Here is a 16,656-nt window from a genome sequence, read left to right on the forward strand (position 1 = left end):
ATAATCATTATAACGTATAAATGAGTAGGCAATTTATGTTATGTTAGCTGTGTGAAATTGTGTCTGAATTGTGTTCTTGCAATAGTAATAATAAGGCATTTTGAGTGATAGCAGGTTGTGTTAAACTGTGGAGCAGTTCAAGCAGATGCTTTGACAGTTGATCCTATTGCCTCCTTGGAAATGGTATGATGTAAATTTCAGACTTAGTTAGCAATTGCTAAACTTTTCTCTTAAAATTATTGTTGATTTCATGTTAATGGAACATCAGTGATCATTCCCATGTCCATACTTGGCATTGGTATTGTTTCCTTTTATATTTAATTTTTTATCACTTGATTTGCTGGCTATATTACCATAACTTTTCTTTTGTTGGTTGACTTTTTTTATTGACTCATTTAATGTGATCAAGTATTCCCAAATGTCAGTACTACCCCGGCCATCAGTTTTAGCAACCGAAGTTCAGTGGCTGAACTCTATCAAGGCTGACTTAGTGGTTCTTGAACTGTTTCTTTTTTGGATTTTTATTTATGAGGTTGGATTTTCTGAAATGTGAGATAAGGAATCAAAATGAGATCAATTTTTTTTTTTTTTTTTTTTTTTGGGTTGTGTCTACACAAATTACACCTTGATCTTTCCATCATTATGAATGGCCTTCAGTCATGCTAACATTTTTATAAAGCAGATTTCACATGTTGTTCCTATTGCATGCCGAGCAGCTGCAGATGCTGGAATTCGTTCTGTTTGCGTCACCAACTTCAGGGAACTTGCTTGCACTGTTGTTCGTATGACTGAAACTTCTAATCTGAAGCTGTAAATTCTTCTATTTATATGATCTTTGCTACAAAAACAAAATTTAAGACTTACATAGAAGATGCTTGTAATCTTCAAATGCAGCTTTGAAATCTGACCTAATGTTTTAGAATTTAAATACTGGTGATGTATTGTGGCATGTTGGTATTAGTTAAATATTGGCGATACATCTGGACAATATTTCACCAAAAATTACATTATAATAGTGTATTTGGTAATTGCATTGAAATTTTATAACAATTTCAACATTGTTCTTATGCGATAATATCTGTATTTCCCTGTATTATGGCCAAGATTTTTTTGTTCAAAAATTTTCCCCTAATATTTTGAAGTACAAAATTATCCTTTATCAAAATAATGTTACATATTTTGTGTAATCAGGTTTTTGTGGACCCTAGAGATTTCTCATTTGTTTTGAGAATTAGATATAAGGTGTTAATTATATGATAATGTTTCTACTTTCTTGGGAGGAAACTGATTGAACATACATGTTTAAACCATAAAACAATAATGGACTTGTCAAGAAAAGTGATATGAAAGTTGTAGCTTTGGATGCATACTTTCTCAAATGAAGGACATTTTACAAAACCCTGGTATTATTTATCAAAGACTATAGGTTAATGTTGGAATAAGATGCAGTTGCGCAAGGGGAAGAACCAAATGACTGATTTTAGTAATGATTTTTATTTTAATTTATTATTATTATTTTGGAATGATGATGCTTGATTTTTACTAGTAATAATATTTTTTCCGTTTGTTGTTTGACCAAGGCTCTGTTTATATATTCTTACATTTGGAGCTCTTCTCCTCTCTTAATTTTGATTTATTAAGTCTATAGAATTCTTGCAGTATGTCTTAAACCCCAATTTCAACCTTTTTTTACTCCTTTTGAAACCTGGGCAGTTGGGATTTTATCTATGCGGAATATGTGATGGTGGCTGGATCTCACTATCGATCAGTCCTTCAGCAGGTAACCTTCAATATTTTTTGCATCTAAAAGTAATATGCATCTGAGTTGTTCAGAGCACAAGTAATTTCCATTTAAGTGATATTAAGAACAATATATTATAGACAAGGGATTTTTCTAGATGAATCAGAAGATCTTTGGATTGCAGATATTTTGTTATCTTGCTTCCCACCTTCGTGTTTTTCATTAAATTATATATTTCCTTTAACAATGCAACAAATTTTTTTTGAAGTTGGTTGAAGGGGAAACTAGACACCCATTTTAGCATGCTAACTAATAAAACAAAAGGCACCAAGCATTCAGTTTGTAACTGAAGTAAGAGTTCTCAATCGAGTTCACCAACTTTATGTCTATCTTTACTATGCCTATGTCTTTTTGTACATATAAAATAAAACACAAAGACTTCCTTTTGGGTAGGTTCTTAGATGATTTTAAGTGGTACTTGTTTATTGGGAGGTCATATGGTTCCCTAGCCAATCAAAGGGAGTGGGAGTTTGGCACTTGACTATCTATGACTAGTGTCTAGGGAATGTGATTGTCATGGTTCGTCAAGGGAAGGAATATTAATTTTGAAGTGAGAATATATTACTTGGCCAGTCTTTGGGATATGTTCTACGCTAATAACTGGTCCTAGTGTTAGACTGGTGATAGAGTTTTACCCAAGGCTGAAATTTGCCTGTGTAGAATTGTTGAGTGTTTCTCCTTTTCTGCTTTCCTAATAACATTGGACAGCTGCCAAGGATGGGATACTTACCATTGATAATCTTGTTACGAGAGGTCAATCCCTTGTTAATTGGTATTGCATGTGTTGGTGTGATGGGGAATCTGTGGACCATCTCTTACGTCACTATAAGTTGGCTTATGCTTTGTGGTGTGAAGTTTTTCATGTGCTTGGAGTCCTTTGGGTAATGCCGAAGACGGTTAATTCTCTTTTTTTTTTTGGTTGTTTGGGAGAATTGGTTTGGTAAGCATCAATTAACTATCTGGAATATGATACTAGGTTGTCTATTCTGGTTAGTTTGGCAAGAACGAAATGACCGTATCTTTGAAGATAATGAGAGATACTTAAATCTTTTAAAACAACTTCTTTTTGGTACTTTATTTCAGTGGGCTCGTATTTGGGGTCTTACACAATGTATTTCAATTATAGCCTTCTGCAATTTGTTAGCTGTTGTGCTTTTTGTATTTTCTTCATGTCCAAAGTGTTCATCATCATGAACATGATGTTCATTTTTTCAAAAAAAATTGTATTACCTAAAAAAAAAAAAAAAAAAAAAACATTGTTCCTAGTATTGGACTGGTGGTACAGTTCATGTGGGTCCTAAAATCTGCCAATGTAAAATTGCAAAGTTTATTTACTATTATTTTTGTCAATTAGCATGCCCTCTTTTAGTTTATTGTTCTGGTAGGTCAAGTTTTTTTGTTGTTGATTAGAGAGCCTACACCTTTTTAGTTTCGTTTATATGTTTGATTTGACAAGAGTTACTATGGGGTCAATAGATAATATCCATCCTGATTATATGTTGTCTCCTAATATGCTCTCTATTACCTCCATTCACCTTAGTGGGAGTAATTATGCTCAATGGTTCAAATTGTTGAGATCAGAAGAAAAAAATTTCACTTTCTTATTGATGATATTCCCTTCTATGGATCCTAAATATGATGATTAGGGAGTAGAAGATGCATAGCTTAGGAGTTCTTCTGGAACTATACGGACTCTAAGTTAAATTGTAGTATGGTTTTTCTTGGCTAACTACCAAACTTGAGTGGGAACAGGCTTACAATAATCTTAGACATATTTATGATCTCCATCAAAATTATTTCTCCCTTGGTCTAAATATTTTCCCTTTAGAAGATTATTATGCAAAATTTAATTGTATATATGAAGAACTCAACTTTACCTGCCCATCTCCTCTGATGTTTGCACAATGCAAAAACAGAGAGACCTATATGAATGTTGCCCTATTTCTCTTGACTTGCCTTCCAACTTTGATATGGTGAAATCACAAATTTTGGGTAGCAAAGACCTCTATTCTCTGAGTGAATTTTTTTGTAGACTTAGATAAGCTTCCTTATCTGATTTTGGTACCATTACATCACATTAAGTCTACTTTTGTCACCCATGTGATTGTATTGTAAAATGCATTTTCATATATGATTAAGTATAGTAAAACTGAGTTCTTTGGTTTTTTTTTTTTTTTTTACACCTAACACTTAATTTCTCCAATAATTCAATAACAACACATTACCAAACATATTTGTATTAACGTTGACATTGAGGCAATTGTATAGGAATTTTTATCATTATCTTTATGTTCATTCTCTGAAACTAGTTGATTTCCCTGGTGGGTAACTTTTTCTACTGTATTCTATATTGTGTTTTTCTCACTAATTTGATTCACCAAATGCGGCTATGTGCTAATTATTTGAGTATATATGTACACACATAGGTTGAAGTTATACCTAATATAACTTTTGGTTAATGTTTACCACCTACTCTTTTTTATCAGCTCCATATTTTGTCAAACCCATTGTAGGATTATGTCTTCCCTAAACCCATAATACTTGTCAATATAAGACGATTGGAGATTAAGAACCATCTCATCTATATTAAGATAATTACACCACCTACTGTTATTTATTTATTTATTTTTATAATAAATTGAATACGCGAATTTACAGGTTGGATAGTCATTAGATCTAATTGGTGTTAAATGTGGCATGCATGATAAGCATGGATAGAACATGTGATCTCATGGTGGATTGACAAAGCATCAATCTCATGTAAGGTCGTTAAGTGGTGTAACTTGAACCTAACTCATATATAGGTCAATGTGTGTATGCATGCCCTCAATCTTATACTTGCACTTTTTTCTTTTCTTAATTTAATATTGCAGATGAAATAACTGATATTGCTGTGCCAAACCTAAATGGTCTTATGCAGATTGCTGAAGATTATTCCCATAGCGAGTTTGTAATCCGTCTACCTGGGTACAGCCCAAGTATGTTTGTTGAAGCACATTAGTGGTTGTTTTCTTTAAAGTTAATATTTAAGTAATTTTTTTTTCTTTACTCTTGGTTGCTAATCTGATTATAAGGATTATGATCTTCAGGTTGTATTTTTGTCTTTATGTTTGTCTGTGGCTCTATACATACCTGCCTTTGCTCTTTTGGCAATGAATAAGTTGTAGGGTATTTATTCTAGTTGGTATTTGAATATTCCTTTTCATTTTTTAGTGCCTGCATTTTATGGTGTTATTGATGTACCCCTTGTCATGACGAGATTACACAAATCTAGAGAAGAGGTGTGATTTAGAACTCTCAAAAATTCAATGTTTATGAATTAATGTATTATGCTTGCTATCAAACATTTCCTTGCAATGCAGGTGAGGAAAGATCTTGGAGTTTCGAATGATGTGAAGCTAGTAATTTTTAATTTTGGTGGGCAAGTGAGGTATAATTTAGGCTATCATGATATATTGGTATATTTCTTTCAATTTTTCTTGCTTACATTCCAAAAATTTTGAATCCCTTAACATCTTACAATGACCAAGATTGGTGAAAGTACCTTGAATTTAAATGGTTTGGAGAATTTCCAAGTTTCTTTCTTCCAAGTTTTCAAAATTGATTCTCTGGGTAGAAATTCTAGTGTTTATTTGGTAATTGGTTATAAGATTTTTTTTTTTTTTTTTCCTTTTCTTGATATTTGTTTTTCTTTAGCCTTTTGAAAAATAATATATGTATTAGAATGAATCCCTTCTCCAAATTGTTAGAAGAGAATAACTTATTTTGTTGGTAAACAAATATCATAAAGTAATGAAACATAGAAGATTAATTACATCCTAATTCTTGGATTCAATAGCTTGTTTGAATATGAGGACTACCCAAATGGGGAGAGAGAACAATTGTTCTCAAAATGCTAATACCTTACAATGTTCTAAAGTTGGTCATCATATCATCACAGACAAGTGCAACTTGCATGAAATTTTATTAGACATAGAGATAACAATTTCTTGAGAAAGAATGTTGCAGGCTGTTCTCTATTCTTCTCTATTAAGTCTGTTAAATTTCCGATTGTCCCAAAAGTTTAAACTATTAAGAAATGGTAAGTTTAATCACTTAACCATAAATCTAACACTCCCTCTCACTTTTGGGCCTAAACTTCTCCTTATTAAGTGGGGGCCCAACAAGTGGGAATTCAGCACTGCAATAGATTTCTTGACGAGTTCTTAAAGGGTTCTTAAATAAGGATTGATGTTTGAGGGTGGGTTTTAGATTAGAAAAGATTATATCTTGATGGCTGTTTGGGGCTGAGACAGGGAATAGAACAAAAAATAAGATAAATAAAACACTAGTCAATCATACCTAGGCTTTCCTAAGCAATCACACTTGGGGTAGGAGAAGGCAATCATTCCCACAAATCTTAAAATAAGCTGCTGGAATTTTACCAGAATCAATCTCACCATGAATATTATTGACTAAAATAAAGCCTTTATATAGGCTATTGTTAATCCTTTCCTAGAAGGACTAGGACTCCAAAAAACCTATTCCTAGAAGAGTGGTGATAGTTATACACTGTGTACGGGACACACAATGCCATGCCATCTGAAATCCTATTTTCAGTTAAAATTGTGAAATTGTGTTTTTAAAACTTTATTTCACCATTCACAATTTTAACTGAAATTATGTTTTCAAAACATGATTTCAAAGGTGTGTGTGCTACAATGAGTGTTATATAACAAAGAATTAACCTTCCTATAATGTCTAGTTTTAATAATAACAAACAAAAAGGATTTAATAACTCCGAAACCAAATAGGAAAAGGAGTCAAAACATAAAATAAGATTCATGGGCTTTAATTTCTTCCTTGTACTTGTACTTGTACTCTTACTAGAAAATAGAAAAAAAAAATTAACAATTTTGTGTCATAGTTAACTGGTATTTGGTGATTGATTTCAGGTGTTAAGGTTCCCATTGCAGTACTAGGAGTTGAGATTGACAACATTGCTCCACCCGAACTCTTAAAACAATATGATGAGGCCTTAACTTCTCAATCTAAGTTAGGAAGATCAAATCCTTGTCTAGTTTTGTTTTTAATTTTTTTATATCCATTTTTATATGCTTCTTTATAGTGCTTAGCTGTTACATTATTTTATTATATATCTCAACCTTTTCTGGTTATGATTTTTTCTTCTTCTTAGATAATAAGTAATAACATTCTGGTAATAATGCTGGTTCATCATTCTTCTATTGAGGGTTGCCTAGCTGCATTTAATTTTTTACGTATTGGAATATTTGGAACATAACTATGATCCTTTTAGCCTAAATTTCATACTTTTAGCATTAGTTTCATCTCAAAGTATTTTTCTTGGTTTTCTAGATGAAAGAGTGAATGGTAGCAAAGTGTACACCCACACTAATAGTCAACCAATCTAACTTATCCCAACTAATGGGCATGACCATGTATTCAAAGCTAGTAATACCATTGACAAACTTAGAATTTCAGAAATGGGAAGAAAAAAAAAATCAACATAATGTAAAAGGATAAGAAGAGAATATTCAGCTGGTGGTCGGTTTTAATTTTTACCTTGCCTTCCCAAACAGCGCACGCTCGATGTTTTTTTACGAACCTTAATACCGAATCCTCAATGGGCCCAGGACCAAACTCATCAGGGATCTGAGCAGGAACAGCAGCCATACTGCACGAAGTTTAGGGAGTCAAGAGTAATATAAGCACATGTTAAATTGGCAAGGATCTCAATGTATAGCCCAATTTCTTGCACAAACGATAAGTATGACAATCAACCACAGGGAATAAACATACATATAAAAAACTCAATATGCTGCCAAAAACTCAGTATGAGCTAATTAATTACGCCTTCTACATTTCTCCATTTTCATTCAAATGTGTTCTAAGGAGTTAGAGCAATGCTCCGACAAATCAGAACATTACAGTTTTTTGGTTTTCATAACAATCTGTATTTAAAACCACTTCATAGAAAGGAGAAAGTAAAATGGTAATGTGGATAGAGTCTAGGGAGGGGAACAAAAAAAAGAAAAAAGAAGAGTATGTTTAAACTTTAAGGTGCTTCTATGTACATTTTAATAAATTTTGCATAGATTGCAAAATTTTCAAAATTACACTTAAGACTTGATTTCCAAATAATATTTTAAAAATTGGAAATTATGTTTTATACACTTAAATCATGTTTTGAAAACGCAATCTAAAGACTAAATGTGGTATCATGTTTTTAATGAGTTTAGTAGTTATTGATTTAGGTGGGTGTAACATTAAATAATTTTCCATAGATTTCAAAATTTGCACTGAACTTTTATGTGGATATACAAGTTAGTGCAACATTTGAAATTTAGAAATTTTGTGTTTTACGTTTAAATCGTGTTTTGGAAAAATGAGTTTAGTGTAAATTTTGAAACACAAACTTTCAAAATTTGCAGTAAACTTTCAAGGCAAATGTGTTTACACTAGACTTGTGCCAAGAGCCTTAATAGTTTAATTGGTACCTTTTAGTGTTTATAACGAAGATATTTAGGATCCAGTTATTTTTCACCCTCAACTTTCGATATATTTAAAAAAGAAATTATGTTTTCAAACACAATATCAATGCAAAATGTAAATGTATATAGAAACCATGCATGGGTATATAGATTTTAATATAGATGATCATAGGGAAGACTATTACCATATGCAAATATATAGTTATGTTCACTGTTTGTGTTGCTATCAAGTACAATGCATACCAATAGAAAATCATCCATTACCAATAAACCCAGAAAAAAGGAGTAATCAAAGCAAACCCATACATCAGTTGCAAGGAATAGAGAGAGAGAGTCCTTACTTTTGTGATAGACTACCAGCGGAGCCAACCCAAAAAGTTGTTAATCCAACTCAGACAAGAGATTGAAATTAATTTCTGTATGAAAGCAAAAAAAAATATTCAGATACCACCTATATTAAAAATTACATAACAAAACCCAGAAACTCTACTCAATACCACCATCAACAAGTACCAAAATATAATTCAGACGATCAATTGAAAATGAGAATTCTGCTCATACCAATTTCTTTCTTCTTAAAAAAGCATACCATTCCAAATTTTCTTCCTATAAAGAAAATGGATATAACAGTATCAATGCTAATACCTATTTACTGGTAAGCATAACTTGTGCATAGTCATACTCAATTCAAATCACAGAAATATATAATATTAATATTAATAATAATAAACATTTTATAAAAATAGAAATCCAAAAACCCATTAATCTCAACTCAATTCACATTTACCCAAAAAAAAAAAAAAAAAAGAACATAAGAAACAGAAAATAAGCAAAAATCATACAATGATATAAAACCGAAAAACCACATAGAAGAGATCAAATGAGAATGATACCCTGCGGTTGTTGGGACGGCGACGGCAACGGAGAAGCTAACGGCGACGGTGACGGAGCTGCAGGAGAGGGAATGAGAGTGAGATAGATGGACGGCGATGGAGCGGGAATGAGAGTGAGAGACCGGAGCTGAGACTGAGACAGAGCGAGATGGAGGGGCGACGGCGACGAAGAAGGTGACAGCAATGGAGCTGCAGGAGAGGGAATGAGAGTGAGAGAGACGGAAGGGGATGGAGCGGGAATGAGAGTGAGAGACCGGAGCTGAGCCTGAGACAGAGCGAGATGGAATGGAGTGAGAGTGAGAGAGAGACTGAGAGAGACTATGAGTTTTTTGAGTGAGAGGACTGTGAGTGAGGGTGGGAGGGAATGAGAGAGTTTTTTAAGTTCTAACTAAAGAGTTTTTTTAGAGACACGTTTTCAATTTATGACAACGCGTGGCAGAAAAGAAAAGAAATCGAGTCCAAGGACTCGATTTCAATCTATAAAAAACGAATCCATTGGACTCGGTTTATATGTAAAAAAACCGAGTCCAATAGACTCGGTTTGTATGTACATAAAACGAGTCCAATGAACTCGATTTCTGTGCATACGTGGACACTTTGTCCACCTCAGCTACTGGCAAAAAGAAACTCGAGCACAATATACTCGATTTTACAACCCAAAAATCGAGTCCCCTGAACTCGAATTGTTAGAAACCAAATTAGTTTGAAACGTTTATTATTTGGATTTTATAGTTATTTTCTAAAAAAAACCCTGAGAGAAGTGATTGATAAAGAATGGATTTATTACAGTTCGGTTTTTGCAATACAGTGCCATATAGCTAAGTAGTCCCAAATATTCCACATAAATGATACATTATCGGATTTGAATTCCTCTGGAATTACCGTCAAAGTGACCAAATTATCCTTAACTCTTTCACAGCCACTTTCATGGGTACTCTAACTCTGTCCCCCATTATTTCAATAATCTGCCACAATTCACAAATCATATAGACCATCAGAATCATAATCATAAAACTACTACGCAACAAACTCAATTAGGCAAAAGCATGAGTTTTCTGAACCCAAACTCAATTAAATTGGAAATTTTTGCACACCACATGTATCATCGTACATGGTTCACTAGAAAGCACAGCATACTACCCTCAAAAGTCAGGCCCCATCCAGACCCTAAATCTAACCTAAGCCTCTATCAAAACAAAGCAAAGTCAGTAAAAATATTTGGTCACAGACCCAATACCATCTTTCCCATCCTAGTGTGACAGACAAGGTTAATATCTACGAAAGAGGGGGTGGGGGGAGGGGAAGCAGTTCACTATATTCATCCCAGTTTCTACAAACCAATGATTGTAAACCCTACATGTAGCCAGCAAAACTCCATTGAGATAAGAATCTAAAGAGTAAGTTTGCAAATAAGTATAGAAATTAATAAAACATGCATCACCCAAAAAGAACAAATTATTGTGATCTTAGATATATTTTCAAGTATAACATATAACCCTTCATAAAACATGGCCAAGTACATTATAATATAAAAGGGTATCTCATGGGACCACCCTCTCATAGCATATGGGACCCACACATGTTATGAGAGGGGGGTTTCATAAAACCGTCTCATAAAATACTTTTTTCATTTTGTTTTATAAAATAAGATTGGGGGAGGAAACAATTAGAGGACATACCATAGGTACGAGAACACCCTTATTGACATTTGGAAACGTATTCCCTCTTACTTTATGTTGTGCAATGATCATCTCGTTAACATCAACCACTCTCAGTCCAAGCCAAGGTCGAACCACCCTTCTGCACAAGATTACCATCTATTAGGTGCGCACATACAGTTGTGATGCTTTCAAATGAATCTTTTTTTTCTTTTTCTTTTTTGGGGATAAGTAGATGCTTTCAAATGAATCTTAAAAAGACTTTTGGGATCATACAAGAAACCTAGAATAATATCCTTCCTTTTGTGCACCCATACATTTTGAAACCACAATTTTTTATTTACCTAAAACCCAAAAAAAGTATTTTGAAACCAACAACCTCCCCCTCCACTCATTTTTGTGAGAAAGTGTCATTTCAGCTAGTGCTCTTTCGCAAAGTAAGTGAATAAACAACATGAGAAGAAGCTTAGAATAAAACCTTAAAGGGGGTTTAAGCCTACCAATATGTAGCTCATAGGCCAATGCTCTAATAACCACAAAGAGAGAGAGAGAGAGAGAGAGATTGTCATGTATAGAAATTTCATCAATACCTCTTGTGACAGAAGCATCTATGAAATTTTAAGCACAAGTAGCTCCTATTGACTGGGGGAAGAATCAGAGTTGTCTATCGTTTACTCATCAATTGGGAGCTACAGGTATGTACTAAGCAACTTAATCCACACTTTTTCTTCTTCATTTTTTTCCTTCAGAAATTTACTCACACACAAGGGAAACACAAACCCCCAACCCCACCCATACCAAACTTAAGGGAGGTGAAGACACCACTGATCCATAGGACAGTGGCAAAACTTAATCCAAATGTATAAATTGGAAGTATCTTGACACACAATGAGAAAATGAAGGGTTTGATATAATGTGGACAATATTTCATCAAACAAACTTTTGCAAGCACGCTCACTCAAGATATAAAATCTGACAGTAAATGAATTATTCCATGTTAAGACTACAAACTGAATTTCCAATTAAGTATCTAATTTTATGCTTAAAATAAGTAGTCCCATGCAAAAATATAAGAACATACCCACTTTTCTTGAAATACTGTATAATTTTAGAGACCGAATCAACCGGTACAGCAAAACTCACTCCATCAACAGCAGCCAATCCCTTACTAATTACACCAATAATTTCTCCATCAACATTGACAAGGGGCCCCCAAGAATTTCCCTACGCCATATTAAGTAGAAAAAATAAATGTCAAGTATGTAACAAAGCCTCCAAGCTACACACACACACATATTCATTTTATGAGGCACGATCCCTAACTGATCGTGCATCCCCTTAGGGTCATAAATTTAAATGAAAACCACTTCAACCATCTCAACTTTAAATCCTCTTAAGGACACGTGTGCGTGCACACCCAGTCTTACCCCATTAGTTGCACAATCCATCTGTAAATACTCTCTATGTATTCCAAGCAGGCCTATGTCACTACTTTTACGGTCAACACAACTACATCCAGAGGGAACAATATGACGGAAGGCATTAAGAATCAGTAACTTATAGTTTCATTAACACACACACACACATATAATGGATAAAAGTACATAGAAATTTTGTAATGTGAATTTATTCTGAATACCTTACAATACCAGCTGTAATGGTATTCTGAAGAGAGAATGGACATCCCATAGCAACAACCCAGTCCCCAGGACGAAGCTTACTGGAAGAACCAAGTGTTGCAGTCGGAAGCGGGGATTTTGAATGTATCTTTACAATTGCAACATCAGAAGGTAAATCAGCACTCACAATTGTACCCACAAATGCCTGACCATCTTGCAAAGTCACACAAACCTGCAACAATTGTTCAGACATCAATATGAGGTGTATACCTCAGTACTAAAACTATTCAATGATATCTTAAAATTCTAAACAACTTAAATAAACAGAGAAATGATGAGTCCTATATATAAAGAAACTGATAAAGCAACAGCATGCATCGTACTGAAAGTTCAAAACTTAACTTTTTCCCTACTTATACACTCAGGGATAACATAGGCAAAGACAAACAATCAATGCATGCACTATCCACACATCTACTTATCCATCAGATTTCAACTGTCAACCATTTGCATCGCTGAATGCTGAACCAAAACTACTAGAAAAAATCATTATTACAAGTTATTAAGGGAGACAAGACATACAAAGCGCCAAAGACACTGACCTTTCCTTTGACTGCACCCCCCATGCCTTGAATATCATTCACAACATGAGCGCATGTTAAAATTGTACCATCCTCATCAATTATAGTTCCTGACCCTATTCTCTGATTAGTAATGCCATAGAACCCTAACCCTATCAAACACAAAGATCACAAACAACTGTTAGATCCTATTTTTAAACAAATTAACTAAATCTCAAACATATACAAACACCCAAAATATATACCATGTGCAACCCAAAGATTGACTACAGCAGGACCAACCCAAGCAGCAGCATTTGCAATTGTATCTCTCCCCAAACAATTGTAACATGGTTTGGGGTCACCTCCAACCGCCTCAGAGTTGCCATTCTTTATATCCGATGATGGAACTGAACCAACTCTAGAAGAAAATAATGGAAGTGCTCCTACAATTTCAAGCTCGAATTGAATCCAAAAACATATATATACATAAATAGGACACAATCTATTGCCAAATAAAATTTAAGAGAAAACCAGGTTGCCATTGATCCGATGATAGTGATTCCTGCAGAGCCGCAGGAACCTTCACTGCTACATTTGCTCCTAACTTGTGGAATTCAGTTTGAATGGTCTTCATGATCTCGGTGTCTTCTGGGTTTGGCTCTGGAAAATCTACATGCATTGACCCCTGAGTTGGAATGGTGAAGTTGACTCTTTAGACAAAGCTTGCTGATTGATATAATTATAGAGTTGTTGATGGAATGCATGGTCCAATGAGAAACAGTTGTCAGTGCCCTCATTTCTATAATGCTTGGACGATCCAGAGCCCTCTCTTCTACAAAAATGCGGGAGTGATCCATAATCCATTATCTGAATTCAAGTGAACAATGTTCTTGTCAAATAAATGGAACATACATATTGCATACACTAGTGCGGGCAGAAAAAAAAAAAAAAAAAAAAAAACAGTAAAGAATTCCATCTATGCTGGTGAGGCAACATGAGAAAGAGAGATTAAATGTTGAGACCGTTACATTGCTCGGGGGGGGGGGGGGGGGGGGGGAGGTTGCTCGTTAACATTACAAGAGTACCAACCAACAATTAATAAGTTGGGTGCAGAAACTGGAAAAATCCAAATTCACCATACAGATTGACTAGAGGACCTAAAAATAACTGCCTTGACCTATAAAATTTGACACAACTTGATTTGAAGACAAGACGCAATATAGAGATTAAATTTGCTATCAAAACTTAGACCTACCTAAGAAGCTAAGCCATAGCATGTGTTAATTAGGGGTGAAGCAATATTGTAAGACATATATCACGTATTGCATAAACTATCAAACACCCCCCAATTCCTACTGTCTTTGGGAAGGTAGTTTCTGCCTAGTTTAATCAAAAGTGCAGTTTGTTATCCTTCTTGGGAGAGTTTTTGTAATTTTCTTTAGCTTGATCAGGCTTTGTCCTTGTTTGTATTCAAACTGGGTTAGTACTATTTAGCTTTCTGTTTGTTGTAGTTTTTCAGCTTATTTCAATAAAATTCACCGTCTTGATTATCAAAAAAGAGAGGCCAAATCCATGTATAGAACCGCTTACTAAGAAATAACTTAATGGCAATTGAAATAATGATACTATGTTTCTGCCAGCATTAGCAGTTGTAAAAGAAAATTTCTAAATACAAATGGAAACCATGCTTACCTTCAGTAACAAATCTCTTCCACAACCTTGCAGAACCTGGATTTTCCGCCTTGTTCTTTCTTGCAAAAGAGGCTTTACAACCTGCCAACGATTGACCATTAAGCATTTTGTTGCAAAAGAAGTAAACTTTTTTAAAAGTAAAGTATTGACACAAACCTTCCAACATGCTGAAAATATATAGGGTGCATTTACAATATAATACGTATCTGTCTTCTCAGGATAGTTCAAGTCATCAATTGTAGATATAGCAGTCAAAAGCTGCATTAAGATTGAACAGAGAGTGAAGAAAAGTGTCAAATATACAGTCCACAGAGTGAGGGTTGGCAAAATATTAGATTAATTGATACTGAAATAGAAATCACCTTTTTTTCACAACTAAATAAGTCATTGAAAAAGCACAAAAGGCAACCCAAGTACAAGGAAAGCATACAAGAGAAACATCACAATTATGAACGGAGATATTGAAATTGAATACACTTGTCTACTTATGATGTATAAAGAAACTAATACATGCCCTTATCACAGAAACATAGAATAAATTAAACCTGTAGCAACAAAAATGTACACAGGTAACTCCAAGAAAAATATACACAAAAATTATCCTTGTATTCATATAGATATCAAATAGTAGTCATGCTTCATCCAAAAACTATATTAATAGACATGCTTTACAGTGTCAATATTTCAATACGATATAATGGTTCATCACTGGAAAGCGAACAATTTAACTAAATTCAGTCAAGCCATAATCCCAACTAATTTGGGCTACCAACTTGGATCCTATTATGCCAAATAATTCTGTTTAGGGCACCCATTTATCTCTATAACCGAGCATTCCAATCTAAAAACATAGGCTATTAGGTAAGATTCTCAGTTAGTACATAAATTCATAAGTCATAACTACGCACACACCTATTATTATTAGACTCCCTTTTGCCCTTTTTTGTAAATCAATATAATCAGTTTTTTGTACCTAAAATTTTCATCACATCTTATAAACATAGATCCTGATTTGCTGTAGTATATTGGCAATTCCTATGGTTATAATTAGTGGAAAGAGAATGAAAAATAAATGGTCAACATATTTTCACTTAATTTGAAGCATACATGCGTTTTAAAGGCTCATGCTAAAACACATTCATGCAAGCACTGAAAAATACATGCTTATATGGCTAATAGATTGCACGTACTTCATCTTTTTTTCTTTTGAGGGGGGGGGGGGGGGGGGGAGGAGAGAGAGAGAAAAAAGAGAAGCAGGAGATCCATTAGGCCTCAAAGGCAATTGGAAATGACCCCTTGTCTGAAAAACCCTCTTTTCTGTTAATTTCGTATGCATAATGATCACAACATGGAATAGATAAAAGGAAAATACTCATGGGAATCCATATAACATCCTTTCTTGTCCATCCTAGAGGATTGTAGACAACAATCACCTAGAAAAGTTATTATATCAGGAAGTAATCAGTCTTAAATGGAGTGGCATTCTCATTTTCCAAATAACTGCATAAACACTCCAACTATAATAACAAGTTAAAGAATTCTTCTCACCAGGTTTTTCCCATTTGACAGATCAACTTCTGATGGAGGACAGTAACTTATATTCAGCAGTGGACACTGAAATAAAAAGGGGACAAGAATAGTGGATCAAATAATAATATATTAGCACACTGAGAATAAAGGGTTGAAGTATACAATTACATGATGATAACAAACCAAAATGTTTAATGTTAGCAAGAACATCTAGATATGAAGTAAACTCTACCAACTAGTATGGAATAAAGAGTTTTTATTATTTGCTTGATGAAACTTAGTCTGCGGATTCCAACCAGTTTTTGATGTCAAGTTTGCAATGCCAGCAAGTGATTCTGCAACCACATTCTCTGCCTGCAAGACATGATATTTCAGATATTTGATCCAAAGCATAAGGAACGCAACTACA

At 34.1% G+C, this 16,656-nt stretch overlaps 1 long non-coding RNA gene and 2 pseudogenes across 1 annotated transcript; 1 reads left to right on the plus strand and 2 right to left on the minus strand.

Moving 5' to 3' along the window:
• Positions 1-1,602: 1,602 nt before the first annotated feature.
• On the plus strand, positions 1,603-5,096 carry LOC126724427 (uncharacterized). Its single transcript, XR_007654980.1, has 3 exons — positions 1,603-1,780; positions 4,722-4,779; positions 5,015-5,096. It is a non-coding gene; the product is annotated as an uncharacterized LOC126724427 (long non-coding RNA).
• Positions 5,097-7,152: 2,056 nt separating this feature from the next.
• On the minus strand, positions 7,153-13,523 carry LOC126721767 (putative protease Do-like 14; annotated as a pseudogene).
• Positions 13,513-14,989, minus strand: LOC126721151 (uncharacterized; annotated as a pseudogene).
• Positions 14,990-16,656: the final 1,667 nt, after the last annotated feature.

This window comes from Quercus robur, chromosome 4 (assembly GCF_932294415.1).
Source record: "Quercus robur chromosome 4, dhQueRobu3.1, whole genome shotgun sequence".
Classification (NCBI taxonomy): domain Eukaryota; kingdom Viridiplantae; phylum Streptophyta; class Magnoliopsida; order Fagales; family Fagaceae; genus Quercus; species Quercus robur.